The sequence below is a fragment of the Puma concolor genome, chromosome C1 (assembly GCF_028749965.1).
Source record: "Puma concolor isolate L17-30 chromosome C1, mPumCon1.1.hap2, whole genome shotgun sequence".
In the NCBI taxonomy this organism is placed as follows: domain Eukaryota; kingdom Metazoa; phylum Chordata; class Mammalia; order Carnivora; family Felidae; genus Puma; species Puma concolor.
Genome location: NC_141674.1, coordinates 100827529 through 100844618, shown reverse-complemented (window position 1 = coordinate 100844618; position 17090 = coordinate 100827529).

The window sequence follows — 17090 nt, the reverse complement described above, 5'->3', positions numbered from 1 at the left end:
TAGTTTTTTTACATAACTTTTTTGTCCTTAGTGACTAGTCAAAGTCACTCTGACCAGTTTCTTTCCATGTGGTTATGCCACCATTTAAATACAAGTTAGAATTGTTTTCTTTTACTTTTCACTCTTAGAGGTTGCTTTTTAAATTTTTAAATTTGTTTCATAATTATGTAAAATATTACATGATTCTAAAGTCAAATCTGCAAAGCATGTTTTATTTATAGATTTCTATCATTAACATCCATATGCCCAATTACAACTCTATTTTTTCAAAAGATTTAGAATATATTTAGGTGGACATATAGCAAACTCTGCCACACCAGTAATTTGTGTTTTCTTTCTGATTACTTCTAATTTTTTTTCTTTGGTGTCTTATAATTTATCAAAATGTGTTTATTTGTATATTTTTCATCACATTGAATATTTAGCATGCTTCTTGAATCTAAGATTTATGTTTTTATCAATTCTGAAAACTTCACCATAATTTTCTCTTCAAATAATTCTTCTTTGTCATTTTCTTTAATCCTTCCTTTTGGAACTAAATTGGTCATTCTTAGTCTGTCTTTCCTGACCCTTAACTTCTGTTTTATATTTTCTATACCTTTTTTATACTTTCTATACCTTCATCGCTTTGTGTTACATTCTGGTTCATTTTCTCAGATTTATCTTACTTCTTCAATTATGTTTAAAATCAATTAAATTATTTAATTTTTCCTTTGAATTTTAATTCCAATTACTAGATCTCCCTTTTATAGAAGTTCTGTAAAAATCTACCTCCTTTCATCTCTTAATCATTTAGAAATACATACTTTATACAACTTCAGGTTGTACTTTTGCCTAAACTTTGCAATATTGTTTTCCTACTATTTATTTAGTTTGTTGACTTTCCTAAGTAATGGATGGCTTTGTCATATATTAATTTTCTTTTTTTGTCACATGGCAATTTTGTATTGTAAGCTGATCTTTAATAACGATATTTTCCCCCTTTGAGCTTTCTTTGTGCTCTGGATCAGAGGTTGGCATGATTTTTCTAGAGCAGAGACAGACAGTGCATATAGGAGCCTCCCCTTATCCACAGAGTATACGTTCCAAGCACCCCAATGGATGACTGAAACCATTGGTAGTGATGACCCCTACACACACTGTTTTTTTCCTATACATACATGCATACCTATAATGAAGTTTAATTTATCAATTAAGCATAGTAAAGGATTAGCAACAGTAACTAATAATGAAATAGAACAATTAGAGTAAACACTGTCATGAAAGATATGTGCATGTGGTCTTTCCGTCTCGCTTTCCAAATGCTTTACTCACTGCATTCACCCTTCTTCTTATGATGATGTGAGATGATAAAATGCCTACTGATGAGATGAAGTGAGGTGAATGGCACAGCCATTGTGACGTAGGATTAGGCTGCTATTAACCTTCTGAATGGATCATCCGCTTCCAGACCGTGATTAACTGTGGGTAACTGAAACCATGAAAGTGAAACCACAGATAAGGGGGGAACTGTATTTTAGTCTTCATAGGTCACATAGAGTCATACAGTCTCTATTTCTCCTTCTCCTTCTCCTCGTTCTCCTCCTCCTTCTTTTTCTTCTTCCCTTTGATAATGCAATAACTATTTGTAACAAACAAGTCATACAAAAACAGGATCTGGGCAGTATTTGGCCCCTAAACCTTAGTGTGCCAGCTCCCACAATTGATTTGTATCATACATTATGTTGCAAAAGTATGCTTCTATCTGCTGAGGTCCCCAGGGATTTGCTAGTCAGAACAGGTTTACCTTAATTTCTTGACTTGGGGATGCCCACACCCCCTGGGCAGCATACATCTGGGCTCCACGCTCAGGCAAAGCACACTCATGCAAAGCCTCCATATTTTGGTTTCGACAGGAAGAATTTTTCCTCTAATGAGAGTTCTAGGCAGATTCAAATTTCCTCATCACTTTTCTGATCCAGGGAATGAAATGTTTCTTGTTTCTAATTCACTGGTCAGGGAGGCAGGGCCTCACCCTTTAAGGTTCCAATCTCAGGCGTTGATCTTAGTCATGGCCTCCCATCTAATGCAGGACCCAAACCATATATCTTATCCCTTAATGAACCAAAAAAATGCTGATTTTTTTTTTACCATTAGAGCTAATATCAGGACTTAATATGTCTCACCCCCCCCCCCCCCCATCTCCTAAATCGTCACTACATTAGCTTATAATTCCGGCTTTAAATTCCTTCATTGTTTAGGTACCTAGTTTTTTCTTTCTTTGGAACCCTACTATTATTTTATTCATTTTTTTAACATTTATTCATTTTTGAGAGACAGAGAGAGACAGAGCACAAGTGGGGGAGAGACAGAGAGAGGGAGACACAGAATCCGAAGCAAGTTCCCGGGTCTGAGCTGTCAGCACAGAGCCCGACGCGGGGATCTAACGAACGCACAAACCGTGAGATTGTGAACTGAGCTGAAGTCAGAGGCTTAACTGACTGAGCCACCCAGGCACCCGGCAGAGCCCTGCTATTATTTTAATTGTACGTGTCATATATTATCTACCATTTCTCCATGTTGGGTGAAGCAAGAGGTCCAAGTTAGCTTTTTCTTCCAAGATGCCAGTAATTCTTAATCAGAAAAAGTGTTGAATTTTAACAAAAGCCTTCATTCATCCCCTGTGATTATAAACTAGGTCTTACTCACTGAAAAAGATATGTCATGTTATATTAACTTTTTTTTTTTCTAATTCTAAATTATCCTTGCATTTCTGCAATAAAGATTTTTTGGTCGCGATGCATGAGCCATTTTAACATACTATGAATTCATTCAATTTAGTGGGTTTATGAATCCAGATGCATAAATAAAATGGCTCTAAAGTTTGATATGCCTTTCTTTCTGGTTAACTTTTTTTGGGGGAGAGGAGGGGTTAAGATTTTATATTAAAGTTGTCTTAGTTCTGTTAAAAATTGGGTAACTTTATATTTACTTTTATATTTTTGTTTTTAAACAATTTTTGATTAGATGCTTATCTTTTTACTTTTCCTCCAAAATAATAAATCTTGGATTTTAAAAAATAAATCTTGCTCTTTTTTGTTTTTGTTTATGCATTTTTGTTACTATTTTTATTTTTCCTTTCCTTTTTAAAGAAATTTTTTACCCTTCTTCTAACTTCTTGAATTGAAATCAGTAATTCCATTATTTTCATTCTTTCTTCACTTATGAGAAAATTTAGAGTGATCAGTTTTGTATTTTCTGCATCCAAGTCTCTAACTTTGATACATAGTGTTAGGTTGTCTCACTGCTGGAATGTTCTTTCCCACATCTTCACATGATGAAATCTTCCCGACCTTCAGATCTCAAAGGCCATCTCAGAGAGGCCGTTCCAACTAAAAGTATCCCTACCCTCATGCCAGTCACATTATTTTGTTTTATCTTTATTAGATAAGCAAAGTGTTAAGTTTCTTGAGTGTTAAGACTATAAGAACAGAGTTTGTCTTTTCAGTGCTTTATATTCTGCTGTTGAAATAATGTCTAGCATCCAGTAGGCGCTCAATAAGTATTTATTGTATAAATTCATAAAATGTGTTCTCACTTCATTATTTAAAAATAGCCTAATATAATGTTATATCTCAACTATACCTCAATTAAAATTAATTTTTTTATTTTAAAATTATTATTACATTATTAAAAATTAACTTTTAAATTTAATTTTAAAGTAATCTTTATTTCATTTTATAGTAACTGGAAGTTTGCTCTCTACATCAAGTGGATGGTTTATTTGCTTGTTTAATTTGTTGTTTTATTACTTTCTTATATGATAAAATGGCTAGAAACTTATTGAGTTTTATGCTTTGAAACTTATTGAGTTCTGGGGTGCCTGGATGGCTCAGTTGGTAAGCGTCCAACTTCGGCTCAGGTCATGATCTCACAGTTTGTGGGTTCGAGCCCCGTGTCGGGCTCTGTGCTGACAGCTCAGAGCCTGGAGCCTGCTTTGGATTCTGTGTCTCCCCCTCTCTCTGCCCCTCCCCTGCTCATGCTCTATTTCTCTCTGTCTCTCAATAGTAAATAAATGTTGAAAAAAATTTTTTTTGAAAAGAAACTTACTGAGTTCATCTTCGCATCTTATTTATGACCACTTTTACTAAATATTCCACAGAAGCATAAAAAGATGGTATATTTTCTCTTTGTAAAAGAAAAATTCTGTCTATGATCCAGGTTTTTTATGTTTTTGACAGTTTTTGTTTATTTCAGCTGTCAACATCTGAGATACGTGTGTTTAAAAGTCTCCTACAAATATTGTATTTCAAGTATTTTTTTCTTACATTTCTAACATACTTTGTTACTGTCACAGAAAGTTTCCAGCTGTTAGGTCTTTATTGTAGATTGTATCTTTGTTCAGCATACCACGTTTTTCTTTGACCCATTTAATGTTTTTCGACATGAATTCTATTTGTCTGAAAGAAGCCACCCTCTGCTTTTGTGTGTTTGTTTGTGTTTGTCTGAAAAGAGAACCTGGGAAACTCTAGCCCTTGGACCCTGATGGCTCCCAGACCCCTTTCCTAACGTGCTACAAAAGGTTAAATTTGAAGGGCAATTTAACACACTGTATGTGTGAAATGCTTCTCTTGTAGGAAAAGAGAGCATATATCGGCGAATTCTCCAGGAGTGCTGAAATTACAACTCTACTGGAGCCAGAAATTGCATACCTGTCAACCAGCTTAGCAATGTCCTCCCTTTGATGTCTCCAGATCCCCAGACTGGCTTTCTGGGACAAGAATGGCACCCTCCCCACTGTTCCTGACAGTCTAAGGAGCAAAAGGCTAGTACAGGGTGGATGGACCACCACGTCTCACGGAAAGCACATTGTTTCCAAGGGAATCTGGGAGACATTGCAAAGTCTGTACCTTTAGTAAGGATGACACCTTGCTTGCCTAGGACAATGGAGAAAAAAATAAATATTATTAATGTCACTAACAAGGAACTACTCAGTCTTTCCAAAGGCCGTTTGCATTGGGTCCTGGCAACATGGCAGCCTCACATTGCTTCTAAAGTTGGCACAGCGGGGATCCCCAACCGACAACTTTGTGATGTGAATACTAGCACTTGTTGGAAGTCTTTCGTCTAGCAAAAATGCCAAACTGGTGTCCCTCTTGGTCAGAAGATGAAACTCTTCGTGCCCCAAATGTTAAATAATGACACTCATTTCTTTGAAAACAGTGATTTTAGTATGGAACGATTTATGAAATAAATGTATTATCGGCTATTAAAAAAAAAAAGGGGGGGGGCTGTCTCCAAAGTGGTTGTACTGGGGATTCGCCGTGGACTGTGTGATTGCCTCTTTTGTGAAGGTGTCCCTGGCGCGGACTGTGATTGGTGACAGCCAGGTTCCTAAGCATAGCTCAGAAAGCAGGGAATGTAAGGGGTAAGGTGTGTGAAGTCCCCTAGTGTCTATTTGCATGAAACCCCCTTGCTTAGTCTGGTTAGCAGTGGTTGGCCCCCTCATCCACTCCCCCCTAAACCTGGTGTTGCTACTGAGACGCAGGAGTGCACGATGCTTGAGAAAGGTCATGACGAAGGCATGAACTGAAGACAGCAAGGCAGAGCCCTGCAAGATCATTATTCTCCACCAAACGAAACCAGAAATCATGATCAGGTCTGGCTTCACGGCATCTGGATATGGCGGCCACATAAGAAATATAGCAATGATGTGGCAGCAGAACCCTGGCCCAATGGCAGGAGAACTGTGCATGAGTCCCTGTCACTGTCCCCGCCTTGCCATATGCCACTTATCACGGTGTGAAAACTGGGCATGAGCAGAGCACAGAGCAGCACCTCACTCCTCAAGAGCCTTCTGCAAGTAGATGAGAAAAATGTGCTAGTTTGTGAAGTGTGGGGAGCTGTTGGGAAGCAAAATACAGTTTAAAAAAAAAAAAAAGACAGGAAAGTACAACTGAGCTGTAGTGAAAACTGTGATCTGCCACCAGCTGCCCCTTTCTTTTCAAGGAAGAGCTGGCTGGCTGTCCCAGCTGCTGGGAAAACTGTTAGCAGTTGACCCTCCGCGACCCCCCGCTACAGAGAGCCTCCCCATCCAGGAGAGTCCCTGTCTCAGGGTGACCCACATCCCAAGACTGATCAATAGGGGATATAAAGTTCTTCTCGTTTTGCTCCAACCCAGGAAACCTTGAAGGTCCATCCAGAACTTCCAGAAGAATCTTCTGAGGCCTTCACTGAGACCACATAGCCAGACTGCTCTCAGGGGGAGCCCAGCTCCCACCTGAGCCATGCAAAGCAGTAGGGATTTTTTTTTTTTCTCCATTACTCTTTCTTCAGAAATTTAAGCATATCCTAAGGATAGGTACACCTGACTTGAAGAAAAACCCATTTTTGAAACAGTGATTTGGTGTTTTGTTTTGTTTTGTTTTGTTTTTTAAGATTCAAACTGAAGGGACATGTTAACAATAGCTACCATTAATTTGGCATTTAATATGTATCAGATCCTGCGAAGTGCTTTCTATCCATTAGCTCATTTGATTCTCAGAATAATCTACCGAGGTAGATACTAATATTAGTTTTTTTTTTTTATAGCTGTAGGGGAGCAAGGCTTAGAAAGTTTCAGTAATCTGCCCAAGTTCACATCTAGGAAGTGGTGGGATAAGACCTGATACCCAATTCTGTCTGACCCCAAAAAACTGGCTAATCAGCAAACACACAACACCATCTCTTGAAACTATGGTACAGCAGGCTTCCCTGTAGTTCCTGTAAATAATAAATTCCTTTGTGGCACTAAGAGAATTGCGTTTGCAAAAAAAAAAAAGAAAAAAAAAAAAACCCAAAAAACCAAAAACAAAACTGGGCTAGGGGAGGAGATATACCATGTTTTCTAGAAAAAAAGGACACTAGGCATTGCATAAATATTAAACCTTTTCTCTTGGTCTATTTCTTCCACGTCCATGAAAAGAACTGGAAATAGAATAAGAAGCATTTCTCAATATTTCAATACACGAGAAATTTATAAACTATTCAGGACAGTAGCGTCCACAGAACAATGCATCTTGAAAATAGGCCTTATCTGTTGTCCAAGAGGTGGGGGCTCTCTGCAATTTCTATGACCCCTTTGGTCTATGCAGAGAGTGTTGGGCAAAAATAACTTTTCGTGCACTTTTTTTTTTAACCTCTTCAAAAGAGAGGTCATTCTATCAAGGCCATTTTCAATGCTTCAGTCCCTCCTGCTGAGCCCTGTGCCTATCCTCCACTAAGGGCTGTGCCCTTTGAAGACCCGCTTGCTTTTGCCGCTGTTGTGTTCCCGGAAGACCCCATCTCTGACCCTTCAGTAAGCAGAAGCAGATCCCCACAAGAGCACCGAGGCCCCCTTAAACCAAGCCGCATGGCCAGGTTAGCATCTCTCGTTCTCAGGTCCTTCCCAACCGTGCTGGGAATGTAACCCCCAGAGCACAGCGTTCCAAAGAACCTTCACCCCCCTTTAAGCCTTCATGTTCCCCAGCAGCCACCGCAGGCCAGATCTCAATCTCACCCACATCATTCACGTATGCCTGACTGGCTGAGACAAAACAGAACAAAATTCTCTCAGGTCACAGGCCACGTGCTTGTATCAGATAATCTGAGCTGTCCCTGGAAGAACATTCATCTCCTAGACCAGGCACCCCTGGCCTCGTATCCGAGGCCAGGCTTCCCTCTGTGCATGCTCGCAGCCCCTGACCAGTGCCTGGCACCTTCCAAGACCCTCCAGAGTGGTTTGAGCTGCCTGCCGTGCCCATTCCTTCCGTTCGTCCAGTCCCTCAGGATAGGTCAGTGCACTGTGTTACCCCAACACAGAATGCTCAGCAGAGATGGTTCAGTTGTAAAGGATGCTGCTCCAGAAACTAGCTGTGAGGGATGATGAGAGCTGACTCTGCTTTAGAGCTTTCTGGGTGGAGCTCTGACTAAGGACCTTCAGGTCTTCTTGATTTAGTGTTATAATAATGGCAGTGCTAACTTTTATTGAGTATTGATTATGTGCCTGGCAGCATTCTAAGTGCTTCAGCTACATTATGTCACTTAATCTTCCCGAGAACGCTATGAGATAAGACCAATGCTATCCTTGCCTTACGGATGAGGAAACTGAAGGTGGGAGGGGTGCCTCGACCAAGGTCACAGAGAGGGGCTGAGCCAGGATCCACTCTGGTCTGTCTGACTTTAGTGTCTGCTTTTGATCCACTGCTATGCTGCAGGTGTCTTATAGACAGCCCATGGGCTGGGCTGTGTTTAGCCTGCCAATGTTTTAAAAGACATTTAAAAATGTGAGCCAGGGGCGCCTGGGTGGCTGAGCCGGTTAAACATCCGACTTTGGCTCAGGTCATGATCTCACAGTTCGTGGGTTTGAGCCCTGCGTTGGGCTCTGTGCTGATGGCTTGGAGCCTGGAGCCAACTTCAGATTCTGTGTCTCCCTCTCTCTCTGCCCCTCCCCCCCTTGTTCTTTCTCTCTCTCTCTCTCTCTCTCTCTCTCTGTCTCAAAAAAAAAAACAAAAAATGAATAAACATTAAAAAAAAATTTTTTAATGTAAGCCAGTATTTAAAATGCAAGAGATTTCACTTATAAACACATATAAAATTCTGTCTCTTTAAAAATAGGTCTGGCAAGATTGGGCCCTCAGTTCCAAAGGCTTTCCTCTACTGGAGGTGAGTATTAGGTGCCTCCTTAGATGAGGCCTGTGCCCCTCAGTGTTCATAGAACCCAGTACAGCAGGCCAACTCCATGGTCACACCTGCATGACCTCCATGTGCTTCTGAATTGCCCAGTCCTGCTAGAGAGTCCTCTCGTCCATGACTTTGGGGTGGTAGGTGCATCCCTGAGCGATACCACCCTGGAAACAGAATTTGGGGCTAACGTTTGTGTCTCTGGCTGGTTAGGAACACAGAGCACAAGTGTAAGCTGGTGATGGTCTGGAGCAATAAGGCAGGTAACTAGAGTTCAGGGTTCACCCCAAAGTCACTTTCTCTCTGAGGAGTGAACGGAAAATGCTGGGAAGTGACGGCACACCAGGAATTTACTGAGTTCAGCGGCGAGCAACTTGGGTGAGCCATGCTGAGTCACTTCCCTGCACCAGGAGACTGAGGTTGGTAAGTTACAGGCAGATGTCAGCACTGAGACTCTTCTGTGCCTCTGCTTGTAAGTCAGATTTTCACACAAGAGGACTGACTTTGGGAGCACACCTTCTGGAAGCGGACAAGTCTTTGTAAATTGCCCTCAGTAGCTACAAGTGAACAGGTAAGGAGCAAACAGCTCTGGCTGGCCAAGGTTCAAAGCAGCTGAGACAGGGGGCCATGGCTTGGGGCACTGCCTCCATTTCAGGTGCCAAATGCCTTGACATTAGTTCAAGGGTCACGTCGAAGCTCGGTTCTTTATTTAGAAAACCATAATAACAACCACTGAACACAGTCCTTGCCAGGGCAAACATCTCAGCCCCAAACAATATCACTGAGAACTCTGGAAGAGAGAATTTCACAATCTTTCTGTGCATTCAGAGGAACCCATGGGAACCGTATTGCTTTCTACTCTCTCTCTTTAAAGCACAACAAAGTGAACCTGTTTCTCAAATTAGAGGAGCCATGAAAATAAATATCCAAAAGACTGCACTGAAAGAAATCAAGGTAGAAGTCAAGAAGTCAGGCACGGGTCCAAGAAAAGCCCTCATAATACATGTTTTCTATATTCTATTTCGTACATCTGTGGGTTTTGTAATTCCCTTGGGCCTGCCACCATCTGTGAGTGTAAGATTCTCTGGTGCCTTAGAGTAAGCCCTATTTTCTCTTTGGCAAAGGTGTTGTGTACCGCCTGAAGTTCAGTTGCTTGTGCGAACATTTGATCTCAAGCACGACTTCCCAGAATCCCCCAAGCCTGGGCAGGTTTGAGGGAGTGGGTGAGGGCCCATAGGAGAAATGCGGCCTACAGGAGAGAGCCAGATACCAACTGAGGCTCTTTGAAGCCCCTTTGTAGGGACCAAGTCGTCCTGGACTCGGCCTACTGGCTTGATCTTCCAGAACTTGCCTCTATATCCAGGGTTTGCTGACTTTGCAGCTTGTGCCAGAGCAGCGACTCTCCTAGAACAGGCACATTCTCAAACTTGAATGTGCATACATATCACCGTTAAATGCGCGTTTTGATTCGGTAGGTCTGGGGTGTAGGGTCAGCCATGCACCCAGGGCAAATGGGCCAGGCTCCTCCTAGTGGCCTAGGTTCTCTAGAGACTGTGCTTGGTGCTTTTCCAGCAGCACATACTAGCGTTCAGGTGAGACCAGGTCGTATGGAGCACTGGGGCTACAGACTGGGGATGGGGGTGAGGGGGGCGGTGCATCAGGGAAGGTTCAGGAGGCAGCACACAGCTGGAGAGCTGAGGAGAAGCTCACAGCCCCATTCCTTGCCTTGGGACTTAGGGGATCAGCTAAGGGCTGGTTATTTATTTCTAAGCCTCAGATTCTTTTTAGGACCAACTGATGACATTTCTGCCCCAAATCAGAAATGCTAGGGGTGGAAGAAACCTAAGGTCATCATGCATAATAACCCCCAACTCCTGCCCTTCAGACTCCTCTAGAGCTTTCTTGCCCTAAAGCCCACCAACAGCTGGGCACATCGGGGGCAATTACTCCCTGCCTCCTGAGCAGGAACTTTCTCTTTGAACTGAATGAAAGTGGATTTTTCTGTAGCTTTCTTCCATCTGTTGTCCCTTCCCTAGAGAATGGTGGCTCCCCATCCCCCCAAACCCCTTTCTCCAACCGATCTTGCTGGGTGCTCTTGGCAACTCATCTTCTCTTTCGGCGCCTGTACCTTCTCTGCCTGTTTGATAGAATTTCTGGCAACGCCAAATAAAATTCTTATGTGAGAGCACTTTGAACAAGTAAATTGGCCCTAGGATATAATGAGTCATGGTGGTTATTGGTTTGCTTAGCTGGCTAGTTCTACCTTCCAGCTCCAAACCCTACAAAAAAACCAGTGTCTTTCCTTTCCTCCTTTTTTTAAGTTTATTTATTTATTTTGAGAGAGAGAGAGAGAGCATGAGCGGGAGAGGAGCTGAGGGAAGGAGAGAGAGAGAGAGAGAGAGAGAGAGAGAGAGAGAGAATCTTAAGCAGGCCGCACACTCAGCCTGGTGCCCAATGTGGGCCTCGATCTCATGACCCTGGGATCATAACCTGAGCCAAAATCGAGAGTCGGACACTCAATAGACTGAGCCACCCAGGGCTCAGTTCTTTCCTCCTTTTCCTCCTGGTTCTCCTTCTTTTTCTCCTCCCCCTCCTTTCTTCAGTAATAAAATGCCAAGATTTATCTGGGCAAATGGTCACTCAGGTAACAACCACATCTCCCAGTGCCCCTTGCAGCTAGGAGGGACATGTGACTGAATTCCTGCTATTAGACAGTGAGTGGAAGTGATGTGAATGACATCAGTACCACATTCTTTATAGAGAAAGGGCTGTGCCCACTCTCTCTTTCCTCCTGTGTGGGGAATGGCAGTAACTGCCACGGCCACATTTAACCAAAGGCGGGAGCCACCATGGAGGATGGAAGAGCTGCCCCAGACCTATACTTCTGATGACCTTGGGGAACAGAGCTGTATGTCCATTACGCAGCTCCAGCCTATCTGTGGACACTTGCAACCAAAGGGTTCAACTCCTGTCTTGTTTTGGACCTCTTTGCAGGGCAGTTAAGCCTGTAACCTAAGTCACGTATCCAGGGTCCACCCCTTGGCATGTCATTAGCTTAGCTCAGGACCACAGAGGCATTTACTCAGTTTGTCATAATCTATATATAGTTACAGCATGAGGTTCTCTTGAGTGATTTTCCAGTTTAAGTGTATCGTGATCCCCATCTGGCCATGATTTCTTTTAACTCTCCAGCCTCTCTTCCTCTGCTCACCTGCTTCTTCTTTCATTGTTCAAGTGCTCTAAATATTTGGAGAAAAATGAATGTCATGGAGTCATGGGTTTTCTTGCCAGGTCACAGTGCCTTGCGGGGGGCGGGCTAGGAGAAAAAGGGTTGTGAATGAGATTCTAAGATTAAGATGAAGACCTTAATTACCTGCAGCCCGGCTAATCACAACTCTCTATTAATGAGAATGTTCTACCACATCTTTAGAAAGAAATAAACTGCAACAACATAAGTTGTTATGAGAGAGATTTACTCAAAATATCTGCTTCCTAAGCCCATGACAGAGTGTCACCCCATTGGCTACTCTTTCTTGGTGGCATCCACAACCAGGTGTGATGGAATAAACTTTTTTTAAGTTTATTTATTTATTTTGAAAGTGAGAGAGTAGGGGCAGAAAGGGAGGAGAGAGAGAATCCCAAGCAGGCTCCTCCCTTTCAGCGTAGAGCCCGGCGTGGGGCTGGATGCCACAAACCATGAGATCATGACCTGAGCCAAAATCAAGAGTTGGACGCTTAACTGACTGAACCTCCCAGGCACCACAGAATGGGCATCTCTCATAATGGGTCTGAAGCTGTCCTTTCCACTCTGATTTATTTCTCCTCTATTAAAGTGGATGCTTTCATAGGAAGGGCCAATGGACTACCACGTCCATTTTTAGGAACTTGTGCTAAAGAAATATCCTACAAATGTACAAAGCTACAGGCATAAGGAAGTTCATTTTGGTGTTGTTTGCATCAGTCATAAAGCTAGAAACAACCTAACGTGCATCAATAGGAAGAAGAGGAAATAAAAAGTATTTGGTTTATCATATGATAGAAACAAAAGGCGGCCACTTTGAAGGAGATAGGTCTATATGGACGACTTGCAAAAATGTATCTGATATATTGTCAGCAAGATGATTGTATCTTTTATTAAAAGGAACAATTGGTGTTTATATATATATATTTTGATATGCCTAGAAAAATAGTCTGGAAGGATACCTGTGAAATTATTAACAGTTACCTCTGGGAAGTAGAATTAGGGGAGATGGGGATAGGTTTTCATATTTTAGTCTATATAATTTTATATTGTTTGTATTTTTTTTTAAATAGTAAGAACTCACTGTGATGCAGGGATCATCTTAGCCTGCCGATTGCCCTTTGATGAATAAAATATAGGAGTGAACAACCATAATAATACTTAAAGTTGTGTGCTAGGCACTGTCCTTTGGACTTTACATATGTCAGTCGATTGGATTTTTGTAAAGATGCTATGAAATAAACACCATTACCATTTCTATTTGATAGATGGGGAGACAGAAGCACAGAGAGGGTGAGCAAGCTGTCCGAGGTAACCAAGTGATGGAGCTGGGGTTGAATACACAGTTTGGTTCCAGAGACTGCTCTTAGCCCTTCTGTCATGTTGTTTAATTGGTAGAATGAACTAATGAATGAATGAATGCTAAAAGTAAAAAAAAAAAAAAAAATTTTTTTTAAAGTTCTGGCGAAGTCTCTGATAAGTAGAAGAGTCAATGAACCAGTAAAGCTCATTTCCAGAGCATTCTGCTTAATCAAGGTTCTACAATTTATCTTTCATTGCAAGGTAATGGGCTGTTTATACTCAGAGCCTTCCAATGCTGAAAAGACACTGATGTTAACAGTTGTTGATGAGTGGCTGGGAAAGGCTGAACATTTTAATTTAAAGTAAGTGAAAGAATTAATTGCCAGCAAATTAAAAGGCTTCATCTCCCATGTCTCTGCTCCTTGGTCATCTGCCTTCCACCCAGAACAATAACAAGGGCGTTGTTGAGCACAAGCGCGGTGGGCTGGAGCTTCTTTTCCACGCTGCCTGGTTTTTCAGCTTGTGCTCACACCTGAACGTTCAGTAGAAGCACTTCTATTCCTTGAAGGGGTGGTTGGGGCTCCTCCCTCGGGGAAAAAGGCTAAAGTGTAGACTGTGAGTTTCTGGAACAGAGAAAGCAGATTGCATCCTGTTTGTAACCTCAGCAGCTGGAAGGGTGCCTGGCACATAGTAGGACCGTTACATAGGACTGGCTATCAGCACTGTCTGATCCGTAGGAATTTTGATGGTATAGAGGACGTTCTAAGAAAAATAATAAATACTCCTTAATTTTTTACATATGTTTAAAAATTTTTTTTTGAGAGAAAGAGAACACGTGTGTGTGAGCAGGGGAGGGGCCGAGGGAGAGAGAGGGAGAGAGAGAGGGAGAATCTTAGGCAGGCTCCGTGCTCAGAATGGAGTCCAGTGCAGGGCTCGATCCCAGCACCGTGGGATCATGAGCGAAAATCAACAGTCAGGTGCTCGACCAACTGGGCTACCCAGGCGCTCCACTCCTTAATTGAAATAGCGTTTTCTAAATTTACAAATTACAGTTATTCAGCAAATAGATACTAAGCATATATGATGTACAAAGCACTGTGGGAGATACAGGTGAATACGAAATAGTCCCAGTGTTCAAGAAGCCTATAGTAGAGTGTGAGAGATATATACACGATGTTGACACTGGGCCTTGGGAATAAGGAGAAGAAATTTGTAAATTTGAAGTCAAGGAAAAACAACATCTCTCTCTCTCTCCCTCTGTCTCTCTCTCTCCTTTCATCTATCTGTCTGTCCCTAATCTTAGAATTTATACAGGAGTAATTGTGTGGGATCTGAAATTTGTATATATGCCTAAACTGATTTTTTGTAGCACAAGTAGAATTATTTCCCTAGGACAACTGAATATAGCTTCCCAGCAGAGTGGAGGTTGACTGATCGGTGCACATCCAAGTTGGGTGTAGGACTGCACACGAGCCAAGCACTCTTCCAGCTGCTGAGGATACAAATGGGATGAAATCTACTTCCTCTCTCTCAGGAACTCACAGTGTATGCTTCAGCCTTTTTCGCGGAGGGAAGAGTCCCAACATCTCTTAAGAAATAGAGATGCTTCTGGAGTACAGAATTCTTTCCCATATTTCCAGGTCCCCAGCTGTAAACGTAAGCTGCAAAACCAGGCAGCTTGGAAAAGAAACTACAGCCTTGTTACTGTAACTGTTACTTGTTACTGCTCTGGGTGGAAGGCAGAAGACCAAGCAGCAGAGAAATGAGAGTGAAGCCTTTTAATTTGCCGGCAATTAATTCTTTCACTTACTTTAAATCTCTTCCGTGGGAAGTCACAAGAAAATCCCACAGGAAAAAGGCATGCCAGCCTGTTTGATGGGACAAATGACCTATTTGGGGGAGAGGAAAGGGGAAGAGTGCTTAAATTAACAATCGTGTTGGCTACTTGATCCTTAACAATCTTCTAGAAAGGGTTGAGAGCGCTGAGTAGCTAAGACACAGAACTGTGGTGGAATCAGAAAGGTACTCAGCCAAAAATTTGGACAACCACACCTCTGTCTTTCTTGAAGCGTATCTGTACAAGCACCGAAGTTCTGAGCAGCAACAAACCAGGGACGTTGCAATTGTTCATTTGTTTCCAAACAGAAATAATACCACCTCATCGAATATTTTTCGTGAATCTTTGAATGTGGGGGAAGATAGCAGAGGGCAGTGGTAAGTAGGGCAATTGTTGGTGTCAGACTGGCAGTGTTGAAAGAGCATCCTCTGTGTTACCCTGGATAAGGAGACCTTACGTAGGCAGTAAGACATTCAAAGGGTTATTGTTAAGATTAAATGAGGGAGGCCTGGGTGGCTCAGTTGGAGAAGCGTCTGACTTCGGCTCAGGTCATGATCTCACACTTCGAGGGTTCAAGCCCCACCTCGGGCTCCGTGCGGACGCTCAGAGCCTGGATCCTGCTTCTGATTCTGTGTAACTCTCTCTCTCTCTCTGCCTCTCTCCTTCTCATACTCTGTCTCACTCTCTCAAAAATAAATAAACATTAAAAAAAATTTTAAAGATTAAATGAGATAATATGGGTGAAATACCTATATTGTAAGTACTCAACAAATGCCAGCTATGATCAGTGTTCCAGACTAACAACAAGAAGTACTATGTGCAGAACCTGAGTTTGCAACGCGTGTTCTGGGATGAAGCACAGATCTTAAGAGTCAGATTTCTGGCATCATACAGATCTGAGATCAACTACTAGTTCCCTTCTCACCAACTTTTCAAACACATGCAACTCAGTTAACCTCTAAGCCTCGGTTTCTTCCTCTGTGAAATGGGATAATAGCAGTACATAAAGTATATAAGAGAGCAGTGAAGGTTAAATTAAATAACGTGCGTAAGCTGTTCAGCACATTCTAAGGGCTCTATAAATGTTAGCAATCATTTATTATCCTGTATCTCCTCCTAACAGCTCTGTGCTGAGGAACGTAAAACTCTGTAGGTCATAGTTTCTCATGTTAGCTGGCAGCATTCCAGAAAGGGGCTGAGCTCAGACTCCAGTGCAAGTGGAGCACCTGGCTGAGGACATTTTCTAGTGGTGACGTAAGGGAGGTGTTTCTGCAAGTGAGTTGGAGGCTTCAAAGAGACACACCAGATACCTGAGCCGGGAATGAAGATTCTAGCCCCAGAGGCCGTGAAGCCAACAATGGAAATCTGAAGGGAGGAGTCCATTTGAATCAGGCGCAGGGACCCAGTGAATCCCTTCGCCTCCCTAAAAGAAGTCATTCAAGTGGACATTTCTCTTCTGGTCGTAGCTCTGGTTATTGGGAGTGGAGAGGGGAGGGGTCATAACAGGTCTTTGATGTGCCCCAAAGGTTCTTGGCTGTCCTCAGAACTCTGCAGATGGACTTCAAATTAAAGAGTGTGCAGATAGGGGCACTTGTACCCCGATGTTTATAGCAGCACTCTCAACAGTAGCCAAATTATGGAAAGAGCCTAAATGTCCATCCACTGATGAATGGGGAAAGAAATTGTGGTTTATATACACAATGGAGTACTACATGGCAATGTGAAAGAATGAAATATGGCCCTTTGTAGCAACGTGGATGGAACTGGAGAGTGTGATGCGAAGTGAAATAAGCCATACAGAGAAAGACAGATACCATATGTTTTCTCTCTTATGTGGATCCTGAGAAACTTAACAGAAACCCATGGGGGAGGGGAAGGAAAAAAAAAAAAAACAGGTTAGAGTGGGAGAGAGCCAAAGCATAAGAGACTCTTAAAAACTGAGACGGGGCGCCTGGGTGGCGCAGTCAGTTAAGCGTCTGACTTCAGCCAGGTCACGATCTCGCGGTCCGTGAGTTCGAGCCCCGCGTCGGG